Genomic DNA, 17365 nt, shown 5'->3' with positions numbered 1-17365 from the left:
AAGATGCTAATTCTCTAGATAAAGTTGTTTTCAGAAGACAAAACTTTGCGAAGACAGTGTTACTGTAGCTCTGTGAAGCACTATAGTTTTTATTTTTATACCATAGAGGGCACAATAGAAAAAAAAAACATGTCCTACAGTAGCAGTCTATTGTGTTCATTTATTGCAGAACACCATTTATGATCTTTTATGGTATTTGTTGTACTCATTTGAGTCCAAGGGCATAGCTACCATAGGTGCAGGCAGTGCAGCTGCTATGGGACCCAGAGCTGAGAGGGGCCCACCTTCCCTGTCAAAGTTACATGTGTTATATACATTTTTTGTGATTGGGTGGTACATAGGGGTCCTTTCAACCTTCTTTCTTGGGGCCTGCAATATAGCTAGGTATGCCCCTGGACTTGCTCATTGTAGTGTGGTATAATATGAACTGGAGGGCATTTTTGTAAATGTATAATATATGAACCGGGGCACTGTACGGGGAGCACTACATATCATAAAGTGAGTTGGGGGTACTGTGTGGCATAATGTGTACTGGCAGCTCTGAAATATGACATAGGGTGAACTTAAGCACTACTACGATTCATAAAAGAAACTAGGGCACTACTGTGGGGCATAACATTAAATAAGGCTCTACCATGGTACAGAAAATTAACTAGGGCACTATTATATGGCATAAAATTAACAACTGCTGCAGAAAAGTGTCTCTCTAGAAGCATTAGGACGGGGGCCCCTTCAAAATGTTGCTATGGGGCCCACAAAGTTCTGGCTATGCCCCTGTTTGAGTCTCACTATCCACTAAACCTTACCATGCTAAACCAAAGGCACCACTTTAGTTAATAAATTACTGATCCACATTTTAGATTTTAAAAAAGCATCAAAAGAAAAAACTCACCAAATGCATAATTATAAATTGCTGCTTCCTATAGTAAGATATTGCTGAGGTCACTCAATATAAAGTAATTCTTATGAAGATATACTCTATCCCAAAGCAATACTCATCACTAGAATAATGATACTTTACAATCAAATAAATATATACAGTGCCTTGTTAAGTATTCACCCCCTTGGCTTTTTACCTATTTTGTAACATTACAACCTGTAATTTAATTATTTTTTTTATCTGAATTTTATGTGATGGATCTGCACAAAATAGTCTAAGTTGGTGAAGTGAAATGAGAAAATGTATATAAAAATATTTTTTATAAATAAAAAATTGAAAATTGGTATGTGCATATGTTGTCACCCCCTTTGCTATGAAGCCCCTCAAAAGTTCTGGTGTAACCATTTACCTTCAGAAGTCACATAAGTAGTGAAATTAAGTCCACCTGTGTGCAATCTAAGCATACCCTCCAACTGTATCTTTTTGGCAGGTACAGTACCTTTTTTATGGTCTGTACCAATTTTTGGCTCTCCAAACTCCCATTGAAAGTATAGGAAAAGGGGATGACCATGCCACTTTACCTGTTGCCACTCCCCCTTTTTGAATTTGTACCGATTTTTATGTGTAAATTGTTGGAGGGTATGTCTAAGTGTCACATGATCTGTCAGTATAAACACACCTTTTCTGAAAGGCCCCAGTGGCTGCAACACCACTAAGCAAGAGGCATCACATTATGAAAACCAAGGAGCTCTTCAAACAAGTCAGGGAAAAAGTTGTTGAGAAGTACAAGTCAGGGTTGGGTATATAAAAAAATATCCAAATCTTTGATGATCCCTCGGAGCACCATCAAATCCATCATCTTCAAATGGAAAGAACATGGTACCACAACAAACCTGCCAAGAGAGGGTCAGCCACCAAAACTCACAGACCGGGCAAGGAGGGCATTAATCAGAGAAGAGGCACAGAGACCAAAGTAACCCTGAAGAGTTCCACAGCAGAGACTGGTGTATCTGCATATGTGACCACAGTAAGCTGTACACTCCACAGAGCTGGGCTTTATGGAAGAGTGGCCAGAAAAAAGCCATTACTTAGTGCTAAAAATAAGAAGGCACATTTTGAGTTTGCCGAAAGGCATGTAAATGACTCCCAAATGTATGGAGGAAGGTGCTCTGGTCAGATGAGACTAAAATATAACTTTTCGGCCACCAAGGAAAACAAAATGTCTGGCGCAAACCCAACAAATCTCATCACCCCAAGAACACCATCCCCACAGTGAAACGTGGTGGTGGCAGCATCATGCTGTGGGGATGTTTTTCAACAGCAGGGACTGGTAAACTGTTTCGAATCGAGAGAAAGATGGATGGTGCTAAATACAGGGATATTCTTGAGCAAAACCTGTTTCAGCCTGCCTGTGATTTGAGACAGAGACGGATGATCATCTTCCAGCAGAGCACTGATCCGAAGCATACTGCTAAAGCAACACTCAAGTGGTTTAAGAGGAAACATTTAAATGTGTTGGAATGGCCTAGTCAAAGCCCAGATCTCAATCCAATTGAGAATCTGTGGTCAGACTTGAAGATTGCTGTTCACAAGCGTAACCATCCAACATGAAGGAGCTGGAGCAGTTTTGCCTTGAGGAATGGGCAAAAATCCCAGTGGCAAGATGTGGCAAGCTCATAGAGACTTATCCAAAGCGACTTGCAGCTGTAATTGCCGCAAAAGGTGGCTCTACAAAGTACTGACTTTAGGGGGGGGATTAGTTAGCACACTGACGTTTTCTGTAATTTTGTCCTATTTGTTGTTTGCTTCACAATAAAAAAAAACATCTTTAAACTTGTAGGCTTGTTTTGTATAATAAATTATGTAAACCTTCAAACAATCCATTTTAATTCCAGGTTGTGAGGCAGAAAAACATGAAAAATGCAATGGGGGGTGAATACTTTAGCAAGGCACTGTATATACATACTGAATGTCTTCAATAAAAATTACCAATTTTACCCCTGTGTATATTGCAAGGTAACTTGCCACATTGTAGCAATAGTTATTATTTATAAACCAGAAGAAATGGCGATATAAACCTACTTTGCACATTTGGGCTATCCATTTAATAACCTTAAACTTCATATAGTATTTTTATTTAGAAAATACTGCTCAGTTAAGTTCATTTACAGATAGTGCCAAACTCTTTCATCTCATGGCACGGCCTCATGGGCACACGTATTGCAGGTGCGACTTGGTACGCCGGGCTGCGACTATTCACAACATTGAAATGTTATTGGGAGTGTGTGTAATAATTATATGCATGTATACACGCATGCGCCCGATGCCAAACATATTGCAGGTGTGCCTAGTTGTAGCCAAGCTTGCTACATCTGTATATCTAAAATTAATCATGAGAATGAGGGGACATCAGGACTGTTTTATTACATGTGTAACTGCAATGTTTTGTTTCAGAGAGAGAGAGAGAAGGGGTGAGGGTATTTTTTAAAAAGTATGGAGCTGGCAAACGATAAATAAAATCTTCACACCCAACAAAGTTGCCATGTAATAAAAATAGCCACCTCTTTCTCATGATTTATTTAACAGAGAAGTTTTCAACTCCAGTCTTCATGGAATCACAACTAGAGATGATCGGTTAGGATTTTGAGAAATCCGAACCGCTCCGAACTTCTCCTATCCAGGAGAGTTTAGCCCGGGGTAAGGATCTGCCCCGCCTGCCTCGAGCCCGAACCATATATGCGAGATCCCACTATCGGATCTCGCGAGTTCACCTTGGTCGCCAATTTCAAAAGTCAGTAGAGCTGACCACTGGTGCAACTCCGCACAGAGCACACTGCAGGCACTCACGCATTGAGGACACCACCATCACTGCAGATACTGCCAGTACACCGCAGCAGTAAGGATACCACCAGCAACCCCACACTGAGGACACTGCCAGCACTGCTGACACTCCTACAGTAAGCATACCCCTGGAATCCCCACAATGCCGACGCAGCCAGAAGTACCGACACCACCAGAAACTCTGCACTGAGAACACCACCATCACTGCCAACACCACCAGCACAACAGCAGTACCAACATCGCTGTAAACCTCACAGTGAGGACTCTGCCAGCACCCCTGCACTGCCAACACTTCTGCACTGAGGACACCACCAGGATCCCCTGTCACAGTAAGTGCACTATTGGTGTATCTGCCCTTAATTGTATCCTATGAGTGCTGCCTGTTCCTTCTGTTCAAGAGGACACCTGCATTGCATTGCACTTCAATGAATCAACAGTGCGGTGCTCCACAAGGGCCACATGGGCCAATACATAGCAAGATGAAGATGTAGGCACTCACTGGTATAAATAGACAGGCATACTTTAATGATAACTCACAGATACATGTAGAAGGTTTGTCGATGTTTCGGTCACCTCATGACCTTTTTCAAGACATCATAACAGGGCAACAGAGAGACATCTGTCCAGTGCATTACCATTCACCAACTGCCCATTCCAGTTACCCTTTTATAGCAGAAATCCATACAAGCCACGCCCACCAATTAATGAAAGCAGGAAGTGCCTTAAAAACAAGGAAACTCTACCAATATAGAAGAACTATTGACATAACTATGTCCCCCAATATAGCCATTACTAAACAAGCCCAGCAAACAACATACTAAAGCAATCATAACTGTGTAAAAGCAATAGAAAGCCACAAACATGGCCGCGGACAGAAATGGCATGCGTTCCACAGGCCGTGGAACGCAAGCTAGCCAGAACCGGAAGTGACGCGATGTGCGTCTAGTGTCATAGCAAAGTTTTAAATAGGTAAATAGTATGGTGTATGGGCAAAGGGCAACCAGATATATATCATCAATATATCTTCCAAAGTAATATATTTTGTCACCAAATTTGGGCATTATATGTGTATTTTCATACTGGTGCATGTAAAGGTTAACGTAGGCGGGCGCAAGGTTGGACCCCATCGTGGTGCCCGCCTGTTGTATGTAGTAATCCTTACCATACAAAAAATAATTACTAGTCAATACCACTCTAGCTAGGTCAACAAGGAACTCAGTAGATGGACCAGTATGAGGGAAAGAGGCCAATGCTTGATGCATGGCATCCAAACCCTCATTGTGCCTCTTTTGTGTACCTGTATGGGGTGCAACATTGAGTGCAGTTCCCACTGTATATGTTTGTTTAATTGTTTGTTTTTGTCTATATATGTGGTGTCTGCCAGACAGTTTCCCTATTGTATGCGGTTGTCTATCAGCATTCTAAAAGTATATATATATATATATATATATATATATATACACATATATATATATATATATATATATATATATATATATGTTATGATGTCTTGAAAAAGGTCATGAGGTGACCGAAACATCGACAAACCTTCTACATGTAAGGTGGTAGGCTTAGAATTTATACCTAGAACTACACGCGGTGGAGACCGGTATAAAACTTTATGCAGACAGGAAGTCTATTGGATGCTAAAAATGAACAGCATATTCCCTGTAGGTTTAAATGAAACAGTAGAACTTAATTGTGTCATCTAATTCAAGGGTTTCATAATTGATAAATTTTAAGTACATTGAAAAATCCTCCCTCTCAAATTCCTCTTTTAGAATAAGAAAATATATATATATACATTAGCTTATACATATTTCCTTTTTTTCATGGTAAATATAAAAAGGAAAGCTGTCGAAACTATTAAAACATAGGAATTTAAGTAATAGACAACATCAAGCGCAGCTTCTTTGTATCAACTATAGTAAACAATGTATCCTGTGCAGCTTCTTTGTATCAATTCCAGTAAATAATGTATTTCTATATTCTGGGTCGAAGAAAATTGTTCCTAAGTAGAACCATCTGCAAGAAATCCATTTTAGATATTTTGAGATTATATAGAAAGAATGTATAAGTATTTATATACTAAGGAGTTATGAATGAGCTCTGGTGTAATATTGTTACAAATAGATCTAAAAATTACAATGACAACTGTTGTCATTATACCCATATAATGAAAAAATTACCTGGCGGACAGTAAGAGTTCATAATTAAGAAATGAGATACGTTTTTGACTTGACCTTTTTAAAGTATAAAAGTCAGGTAGTTCTTTATGAGTCAATAAGAATGTTATCCTTTGTAAATAACAAAACATTTATGTTAGTCACTATTTAGGAAGTCTGGAGAGACCGATCACGTGACCGTGCAGAGCCATGGTAGTGAGGTGGAAACACACCTCATCGCCATGGAAACAATTGCGGTTCATAAACCGGAAGTGTGGAAGTTAGCATGCGGCTCAACACACGGATATTACGTCACGTTACACAAGTCCGGTCACGTGATTATGCCAGCGCTGTAAGATTGGGGAGGAAAACAGGCTCCGTTACCATAGCAATAGATGCGGTCCAAAGGCCGGAAGTAAGTGGGCTCGCGTGCGTTCCAATACCCGCGGCTCTCTCATATCATAATTTTTAACTAATTTTTAAATAAATATGATTAAACTTTGCTTCAGTATGCCTCTGAGTCTAATTAGATTAATGAAAAAGGTTTATTTTCTAAGTTTGTGCACACACAAAGAGATGAATTGTCTACACATATGTTTTGAATGAGGTAATTAACCATGGTATAAATACACTGTTAGTTGTGAGCTAAAGTCACCTTTGATAAAGCAGCAGAAGCTGTGAAACGCGTCAGGTGTGAGCCTCCTCATCATCTCATCACAACTTATCACCTCAAGCTTGGACCACCGTGGACCCCATAAACTACTCGACTTGAACCACATCCGCAACCAAGGACTGGACTTTTGTTCATTAAAACGCACAACTGGTGAGGACTTTCCTTAATTCATGATTCATTATTGGAACTGCTAATCCTCCAGCGTTTGGACATATTTTTCCAGCCCAGGGACTATGCTATAGCCCCAGGATTCAATGGGTTCTAAGCACACAGGGTCCTATGGTTTATTTGGAACAAGCTTATGTGTTGTTTAAAAGGTGATTAGAGGCTATTTATCACAGTGTATACTCATTTTTAATTGTCCAACGGACAGATTTTAAGTCTAATAAATTTTATTTTGTTATTCAGACAATTCATCTCTCTAAGCACAGCCTTATTGTTGTTGTATTTTAGTTTGTTTTTTCTATATAGGTGTAACTAACCTATACAGGCAGCTGCTGCACTTTCTAATTGGAATCACACCCACAGCGCCCTTTCCAACCTAGGTTGGCTTGTTCTAAAACCTTCTACATGTATCTGTGAGTTATCATTAAAGTATGCTTGTCTATTTATAGTAAGTGCCTACATCTTCATCTTGCTAAATATATATATATATATATATATATATATATAAATTGCAATGGAATTTGCTGCACTATATAAGTGTTACGGTGTTTAATGGGTTAATACTGGAGTTACAGACTACAGATGATAGGATGATGGTTACACGGATAAATACAGGAGTTGCACAGATGACAGGTGATGATGGTTTAAAATAAAACTGTATTGAAACATAATTCCAAATAAGGCATACAGGATAACTGAAGAAACATTGCATAGGCATACAGAATCAGGTTAACTTCACCTGAACACATGGATGGCAAGGAAAATAGTCACTGAAATTAGGTGCAGGCAAGGTTCAAGACTTCGGCTACAGCAGGGATTCCGACACAGGACCAAGCAAACAAGGACTCCAAAACTGTGCCAAATAAACTGGCTAGGAACAGACTAGGAACAACATCAGTTAACACGAGCTGGAACAAAACTATAGCTGGCCCTGACTCTCAGAACTAGCTCATACTTAACATCGGTCAGGGCCAATCACTAGAGCACACACAAATATACAAAATGTGCTGCAACTGGAAAAGGTAATCAGGAGAGAGCATGTTCCACCTGATTACCCCAGCTGGGACTGCTCTTCCAATAGCAGCAGCCCTTGCTGCTCAGAGGTACTGCAGGTGAGAGACATAACAGCAGCAGCCCTGGCTGCTCAGAGGTACTGCAAGTGAGAGACATAACAGCAGCACTCCTGGCCGCCCAAAGGTACTGCACTCCAGAACATCAAAGATGGCAGCGTCGTAGCATAGCCCCCCCTTTAAGGAGAGGATTCCAGATGCTCCTCCGAGGCAACAGTCCACATTTCGCTCTGTTGGGACAACAGTCAATTCAGAGAAAGAAAAAAAAAACCCAGAGCAGAACAGAAATCTTTGATCTCCCAGGCACAGCGGACCTCGGTGAACCCCTCGGGTTCGGCAGACCTCGGTGAACCCCTCGGGCTCGGCAGACGTCGGTGAACCCCTCGGGCTCGGCAGACCTCGGTGAACCCCTCGGGTTCGGCAGACCTCGGTGAACCCCTCGGGTTCGGCAGACCTCGGTGAACCCCTCGGGCTCGGCAGACCTCGGCTGGATCTCTAGGCACACCGGGTGACTGGACCATCCGGAAAGAAAACACACACAAAATTGTTGCCGACACTGTGGCGACCTCCCTATGCCCGGAGGCAAGGGCAAATGCAACCTCATACCGCGAGGCAAGGGCAAATGGAACCTCATGCCACGAGGCAAGGGCAAATGGAACCTCATGCCACGAGGCAAGGGCAAATGGAACCTCAAGCCGCAAGGCAAGGGCAAATGGAACCTCAAGCCGCGAGGCAAGGGCAAATGGAACCTCAAGCCATGAGGCAAGGGCAAGCAGAACCTCCACCCCTGGAGCTACGACTCTCAAGACCCCTCCTGGGTCTATAGCTCTTGGGACTCCTGCGGCTGCGACTTTAGAGACCCCTCTCGGGGTCAACACCTCAGACTCCCCTCCTGCAGTCTGTGCACCGGAAATAGTTCCTGGAGTCTGAACATCGGATGCGGCTCCTGCAATCAGAACATCAGACACGGCTCCTGCAGTCAGAACAACAGACATGGCTCCTGCAGTTAGAACATCGGACTCCGCTCCTGGATTCAGAACATCGGACGCCACTCCTGGATTCAGAACATCGGACACCACTCCTGCGGTCAGAACATCAGACATGGCTCCTGCGGTCAGAACATCGGATGCCGTTCCTGGAATCAGAACATCGGACATGGCTTCTACGGTCAGAACATCGGACGCCGCTCCTGGATTCAGAACATTGGATGCCGCTCCTGCAGCCAGAACATCGGACGCCGCTCCTGGACTTTGAACATCGGATACCGCTTCTGTGGCTAGGACTAGCTTCTGAGTTCCACCTTGCAGGGATATTTTAACAAGTCTTTCAGTCAAGATCAGAATCTCCCTTATCAGATCCTTAGCAGGACTGACAGAAACAGAATCCATGTTCTTTTAAACTCCAGCAAGTCTGTTTACGGCCAGCTATAATGTTACGGTGTTTAATGGGTTAATGCTGGAGTTGCAGACTACAGATGATAGGATGATGGTTACACGGATAAATACAGGAGTTGCACAGATGACAGGTGATGATGGTTTAAAATAAAACTGTATTGAAACATAATTCCAAATAAGGCATACAGGATAACTGAAGAAACATGGCATAGGCATACAGAATCAGGTTAACTTCACCTGAACACATGGATGGCAAGGAAAATAGTCACTGAAATTAGGTGCAGGCAAGGTTCAAGACTTCGGCTACAGCAGGGATTCCGACACAGGACCAAGCAAACAAGAACTCCAAAACTCTGCCAAATAAACTGGCTAGGAACAGACTAGGAACAACATTAGTTAACACGAGCTGGAACAAAACTATAGCTGGCCCTGACTCTCAGAACTAGCTCATACTTAACATCGGTCAGGGCCAATCACTAGAGCACACACAAATACACAAAATGTGCTGCAGCTGGAAAAGGTAATCAGGAGAGAGCATATTCCACCTGATTACCCCAGCTGGGACTGCTCTTCCAATAACAGCAGCCCTTGCTGCTCAGAGGTACTGCAGGTGAGAGACATAACAGCAGCAGCCCTGGCTGCTCAGAGGTACTGCAGGTGAGAGACATAACAGCAGCAGTATTTTTTTAATATACACATATATCAATATGTATATCTCTCCTAACCTACCCCACACACACCATAGTCTGTGTCTCCCTCTCTCCTTCCTCCCACACACACCACAGTCTGTCTCTCCCCAATAACTCCATGCTATATTCCCAGCTTCCTCACCCCATCCCAAAGCCCTGTATCCCCACACTAATCCACTCTTACCCCGGGGAGAGACTCACCTGAAATGCACTTCCTAGTATCCAGACCCGAACATCGCAAATCACCCCACCAGAAGAGGCCACCACAGGGCATGGGAACCCTGCCCAGTAGAGTTGCTGCATATCCCGTAACCACATATATATTGGTAGATGCTCAGTGATATCATTCAGGTGATCGAAAGGGAGGGGTATTTCTGAGCAAGAAAAAAGGCATTTGGTTTCCCCCAGCACGCTGAATGATAACAGTAACCAGATATAAATCCCACATAATAATAGAATGCAGAGATCTTTGTTACACATATTTGGGGTAATGGAGGTGTGAGGTGTGGTGCCTCTGGACTGGCTGAGCTGGATGGCTTTAGTGTGGCATACCTTTACATTCTATTAACACTTTTCACTTATTAATTTTTTAACACTATTTCTCTATTTTAATTAGAGATGAGCGGGTTCGGTTCCTCGGAAACCGAACCCGCCCGAACTTCAGTTTTTTTTACACGGGTCCGAGCGACTCGGATCTTCCCGCCTTGCTCGGTTAACCCGAGCGCGCCCGAACGTCATCATCCCGCTGTCGGATTCTCGCGAAGCTCGGATTCTATCGCGAGACTCGGATTCTATATAAGGAGCCGCGCGTCGCCGCCATTTTCACACGTGCATTGAGATTGATAGGGAGAGGACGTGGCTGGCGTCCTCTCCGTTTATAGAGAGTGAGACTACTAGAGTAGAGAGAGACACAGTATTATATTTACTTTAGTAATTTTGGGGAGCATTAGGAGGAGTACTACTACTTGCTGAAGTGATAGTGTGACTGTATATCTGACTTGTGGGGGAGACAGTGGGGAGCAGACGAGCAGTTAGAGTCTGAGAGCAGGAGTACATATTTTAAAGTAGGGTGCACACTTTTGCTGGCACTCTGCTGCCAGAGTGCCACACTGCCATTGTGACCACACTGACCACCAGTATATATTGTGATTGTCTGCTTAGGAGTACTACTTGCAAGTTGCTGATAGTGTGACCAGTGACCTGACCACCAGTTTAATTAATCACCACCAGTTTAATATATATATATATATATATATATATAATTGTATATAATATATATATAATTGTATATGTATACCACCTACCCGTGTGTTTTTTTTTTTTTCTTCTTGATACATACTACTATAGTAGCTTACTGTAGCAGTCTGCGGTGCTGCTGAGCTGACAGTGTCCAGCAGGTCCGTCATCAGTCATTACATAATAAATATATATACCTGTCCGGCTGCAGTACTAGTGATATTATATATATATATATATATTAATTTCATCTCATTATCATCCAGTCTATATTAGCAGCAGACACAGTACGGTAGTCCACGGCTATAGCTACCTCTGTGTCGGCAGTCGCTGGTCCATCCATAATTGTATACCACCTATCCGTGGTTTTTTTTTTTTCTCTTTCTTCTTGATACATACTACTATAGTAGCTTACTGTAGCAGTCTGCGGTGCTGCTGAGCTGACAGTGTCCAGCAGGTCCGTCATCAGTCATTACATAATAAATATATATACCTGTCCGGCTGCAGTACTAGTGATATTATATATATATATATATATATATATATATTAATTTCATCTCATTATCATCCAGTCTATATTAGCAGCAGACACAGTACGGTAGTCCACGGCTGTAGCTACCTCTGTGTCGGCATTCGCTGGTCCATCCATAATTGTATACCACCTACCCGTGGTTTTTTTTTTTCTCTTTCTTCTTGATACATACTACTATAGTAGCTTACTGTAGCAGTCTGCGGTGCTGCTGAGCTGACAGTGTCCAGCAGGTCCGTCATCAGTCATTACATAATAAATATATATACCTGTCCGGCTGCAGTACTAGTGATATTATATATATATATATATATATATATATATATATATTAATTTCATCTCATTATCATCCAGTCTATATTAGCAGCAGACACAGTACGGTAGTCCACGGCTGTAGCTACCTCTGTGTCGGCAGTCGCTGGTCCATCCATAATTGTATACCACCTACCCGTGTTTTTTTTTCTCTTTCCTCTTGATACATACTACTATAGTAGCTTACTGTAGCAGTCTGCGGTGCTGCTGAGCTGACAGTGTCCAGCAGGTCCGTCATCAGTCATTACATAATAAATATATATACCTGTCCGGCTGCAGTACTAGTGATATTATATATATATATATATATATATATATATATATATATATTAATTTCATCTCATTATCATCCAGTCTATATTAGCAGCAGACACAGTACGGTAGTCCACGGCTGTAGCTACCTCTGTGTCGGCAGTCGCTGGTCCATCCATAATTGTATACCACCTACCCGTGGTTTTTTTTTTCTCTTTCTTCTTGATACATACCACTATAGTAGCTTACTGTAGCAGTCTGCGGTGCTGCTGAGCTGACAGTGTCCAGCAGGTCCGTCATCAGTCATTACATAATAAATATATATACCTGTCCGGCAGCAGTACTAGTGATATTATATATATATATATATATATATATATTAATTTCATCTCATTATCATCCAGTCTATATTAGCAGCAGACACAGTACGGTAGTCCACGGCTGTAGCTACCTCTGTGTCGGCAGTCGCTGGTCCATCCATAATTGTATACCACCTACCCGTGGTTTTTTTTTTCTCTTTCTTCTTGATACATACTACTATAGTAGCTTACTGTAGCAGTCTGCGGTGCTGCTGAGCTGACAGTGTCCAGCAGGTCCGTCATCAGTTATTACATAATAAATATATATACCTGTCCGGCTGCAGTACTAGTGATATTATATATATATATATATTAATTTCATCTCATTATCATCCAGTCTATATTAGCAGCAGACACAGTACGGTAGTCCACGGCTGTAGCTACCTCTGTGTCGGCAGTCGCTGGTCCATCCATAAGTATACTAGTATCCATCCATCTCCATTGTTTACCTGAGGTGCCTTTTAGTTGTGCCTATTAAAATATGGAGAACAAAAATGTTGAGGTTCCAAAATTAGGGAAAGATCAAGATCCACTTCCACCTCGTGCTGAAGCTGCTGCCACTAGTCATGGCCGAGACGATGAAATGCCAGCAACGTCGTCTGCCAAGGCCGATGCCCAATGTCATAGTACAGAGCATGTAAAATCCAAAACACCAAATATCAGTAAAAAAAGGACTCTAAAATCTAAAATAAAATTTTTGGAGGAGAAGCGTAAACTTGCCAATATGCCATTTACCACACGGAGTTGCAAGGAACGGCTGAGGCCCTGGCCTATGTTCATGGCTAGTGGTTCAGCTTCACATGAGAATGGAAGCACTCAGCCTCTCGCTTGAAAAATGAAAAGACTCAAGCTGGCAAAAGCACCGCAAAGAACTGTGCGTTCTTCCAAATCCCAAATCCACAAGGAGAGTCCAATTGTGTCGGTTGCGATACCTGACCTTCCCAACACTGGACGTGAAGAGCATGCGCCTTCCACCATTTGCACGCCCCCTGCAAGTGCTGGAAGGAGCACCCGCAGTCCAGTTCCTGATAGTCAGATTGAAGATGTCAGTGTTGAAGTACACCAGGATGAGGAGGATATGGGTGTTGCTGGCGCTGGGGAGGAAATTGACAAGGAGGATTCTGATGGTGAGGTGGTTTGTTTAAGTCAGGCACCCGGGGAGACACCTGTTGTCCGTGGGAGGAATAGGGCCGTTGACATGCCTGGTGAAAATACCAAAAAAATCAGCTCTTTGGTGTGGAAGTATTTCAACAGAAATGCGGACAACATTTGTCAAGCCGTGTGTTGCCTTTGTCAAGCTGTAATAAGTAGGGGTAAGGACGTTAACCACCTCGGAACATCCTCCCTTATACGTCACCTGCAGCGCATTCATAATAAGTCAGTGACAAGTTCAAAAACTTTGGGCGACAGCGGAAGCAGTCCACTGACCAGTAAATCCCTTCCTCTTGTAACCAAGCTCACGCAAACCACCCCACCAACTCCCTCAGTGTCAATTTCCTCCTTCCCCAGGAATGCCAATAGTCCTGCAGGCCATGTCACTGGCAATTCTGACGAGTCCTCTCCTGCCTGGGATTCCTCCGATGCATCCTTGCGTGTAACGCCTACTGCTGCTGGCGCTGCTGTTGTTGCTGCTGGGAGTCGATGGTCATCCCAGAGGGGAAGTCGTAAGCCCACTTGTACTACTTCCACCAAGCAATTGACTGTCCAACAGTCCTTTGCGAGGAAGATGAAATATCACAGCAGTCATCCTGTTGCAAAGCGGATAACTGAGGCCTTGACAACTATGTTGGTGTTAGACGTGCGTCCGGTATCCGCCGTTAGTTCACAGGGAACTAGACAATTTCTTGAGGTAGTGTGCCCCCGTTACCAAATACCATCTAGGTTCCACTTCTCTAGGCAGGCGATACCGAGAATGTACACGGACGTCAGAAAAAGACTCACCAGTGTCCTAAAAAATGCAGTTGTACCCAATGTCCACTTAACCACGGACATGTGGACAAGTGGAGCAGGGTAGGGTCTGGACTATATGACTGTGACAGCCCACTGGGTAGATGTATGGACTCCCGCCGCAAGAACAGCAGCGGCGGCACCAGTAGCAGCATCTCGCAAACGCCAACTCTTTCCTAGGCAGGCTACGCTTTGTATCACCGGTTTCCAGAATACGCACACAGCTGAAAACCTCTTACGGCAACTGAGGAAGATCATCGCGGAATGGCTTACCCCAATTGGACTCTCCTGTGGATTTGTGGCATCGGACAACGCCAGCAATATTGTGTGTGCATTAAATATGGGCAAATTCCAGCACGTCCCATGTTTTGCACATACCTTGAATTTGGTGGTGCAGAATTTTTTTAAAAACGACAGGGGCGTGCAAGAGATGCTGTCGGTGGCCAGAAGAATTGCGGGACACTTTCGGCGTACAGGCACCACGTACAGAAGACTGGAGCACCACCAAAAACACCTGAACCTGCCCTGCCATCATCTGAAGCAAGAAGTGGTAACGAGGTGGAATTCAACCCTCTATATGCTTCAGAGGTTGGAGGAGCAGCAAAAGGCCATTCAAGCCTATACAATTGAGCACGATATAGGAGGTGGAATGTACCTGTCTCAAGCGCAGTGGAGAATGATTTCAATGTTGTGCAAGGTTCTGCAACCTTTTGAACTTGCCACACGTGAAGTCAGTTCAGACACTGCCAGCCTGAGTCAGGTCATTCCCCTCATCAGGCTTTTGCAGAAGAAGCTGGAGGCATTGAAGGAGGAGCTAAAAGGGAGCGATTCCGCTAGGCATGTGGGACTTGTGGATGGAGCCCTTAATTCGCTTAACAAGGATTCACGGGTGGTCAATCTGTTGAAATCAGAGCACTACATTTTGGCCACCGTGCTCGATCCTAGATTTAAAACCTACCTTGTATCTCTCTTTCCGGCAGACACAAGTCTGCTGGGGTTCAAAGACCTGCTGGTGACAAAATTGTCAAGTCAAGCGGAACGCGACCTGTCAACATCTCCTCCTTCACATTCTCCCGCAACTGGGGGTGCGAGGAAAAGGCTCAGAATTCCGAGCCCACCCGCTGGCGGTGATGCAGGGCAGTCTGGAGCGACTGCTGATGCTGACATCTGGTCCGGACTGAAGGACCTGACAACGATTACGGACATGTCGTCTACTGTCACTGCATATGATTCTGTCACCATTGAAAGAATGGTGGAGGATTATATGAGTGACCGCATCCAAGTAGGCACGTCAGACAGTCCGTACTTATACTGGCAGGAAAAAGAGGCAATTTGGAGGCCCTTGCACAAACTGGCTTTATTCTACCTAAGTTGCCCTCCCACAAGTGTGTACTCCGAAAGAGTATTTAGTGCCGCCGCTCACCTTGTCAGCAATCGGCGTACGAGGTTACTTCCAGAAAATGTGGAGAAGATGATGTTCATTAAAATGAATTATAATCAATTCCTCCGTGGAGACATTGACCAGCAGCAATTGCCTCCACAAAGTACACAGGGAGCTGAGATGGTGGATTCCAGTGGGGACGAATTGATAATCTGTGAGGAGCGGGATGTACACGGTGATATATCGGAGGATGATGATGAGGTGGACATCTTGCCTCTGTAGAGCCAGTTTGTGCAAGGAGAGATTAATTGCTTCTTTTTCGGTGGGGGTCCAAACCAACCCGTCATTTCAGTCACAGTCGTGTGGCAGACCCTGTCACTGAAATGATGGGTTGGTTAAAGTGTGCATGTTCTGTTTATACAACATAAGGGTGGGTGGGAGGGCCCAAGGACAATTCCATCTTGCACCTCTTTTTTCTTTCATTTTTATTTGCGTCATGTGCTGTTTGGGGAGTGTTTTTTGGAAGGGCCATCCTGCGTGACACTGCAGTGCCACTCCTAGATGGGCCAGGTGTTTGTGTCGGCCACTAGGGTCGCTTATCTTACTCACACAGCTACCTCATTGCGCCTCTTTTTTTCTTCTTTGCGTCATGTGCTGTTTGGGGAGTGTTTTTTGGAAGGGCCATCCTGCGTGACACTGCAGTGCCACTCCTAGATGGGCCAGGTGTTTGTGTCGGCCACTAGGGTCGCTTATCTTACTCACACAGCTACCTCATTGCGCCTCTTTTTTTCTTCTTTGCGTCATGTGCTGTTTGGGGAGTGTTTTTTGGAAGGGCCATCCTGCGTGACACTGCAGTGCCACTCCTAGATGGGCCAGGTGTTTGTGTCGGCCACTAGGGTCGCTTATCTTACTCACACAGCTACCTCATTGCGCCTCTTTTTTTCTTCTTTGCATCATGTGCTGTTTGGGGAGTGTTTTTTGGAAGGGCCATCCTGCGTGACACTGCAGTGCCACTCCTAGATGGGCCAGGTGTTTGTGTCGGCCACTAGGGTCGCTTAGCTTAGTCATCCAGCGACCTCGGTGCAAATTTTAGGACTAAAAATAATATTGTGAGGTGTGAGGTATTCAGAATAGACTGAAAATGAGTGGAAATTATGGTTTTTGAGGTTAATAATACTTTGGGATCAAAATGACCCCCAAATTCTATGATTTAAGCTGTTTTTTAGTGTTTTTTGAAAAAAACACCCGAATCCAAAACACACCCGAATCCGACAAAAAAAATTCGGTGAGGTTTTGCCAAAACGCGGTCGAACCCAAAACACGGCCGCGGAACCGAACCCAAAACCAAAACACAAAACCCGAAAAATTTCAAGTGCACATCTCTAATTTTAATTACATTTCATGTTTGTATCACTCTCTCTATAGCTTCGGCTTCCTAAATACTAATTTCTTAACACTATAGTTTTTTTTCA

This window comes from Pseudophryne corroboree, chromosome 4, assembly GCF_028390025.1.
Source record: "Pseudophryne corroboree isolate aPseCor3 chromosome 4, aPseCor3.hap2, whole genome shotgun sequence".
Taxonomy (NCBI): domain Eukaryota; kingdom Metazoa; phylum Chordata; class Amphibia; order Anura; family Myobatrachidae; genus Pseudophryne; species Pseudophryne corroboree.
This window is presented reverse-complemented; position numbering follows the sequence as displayed.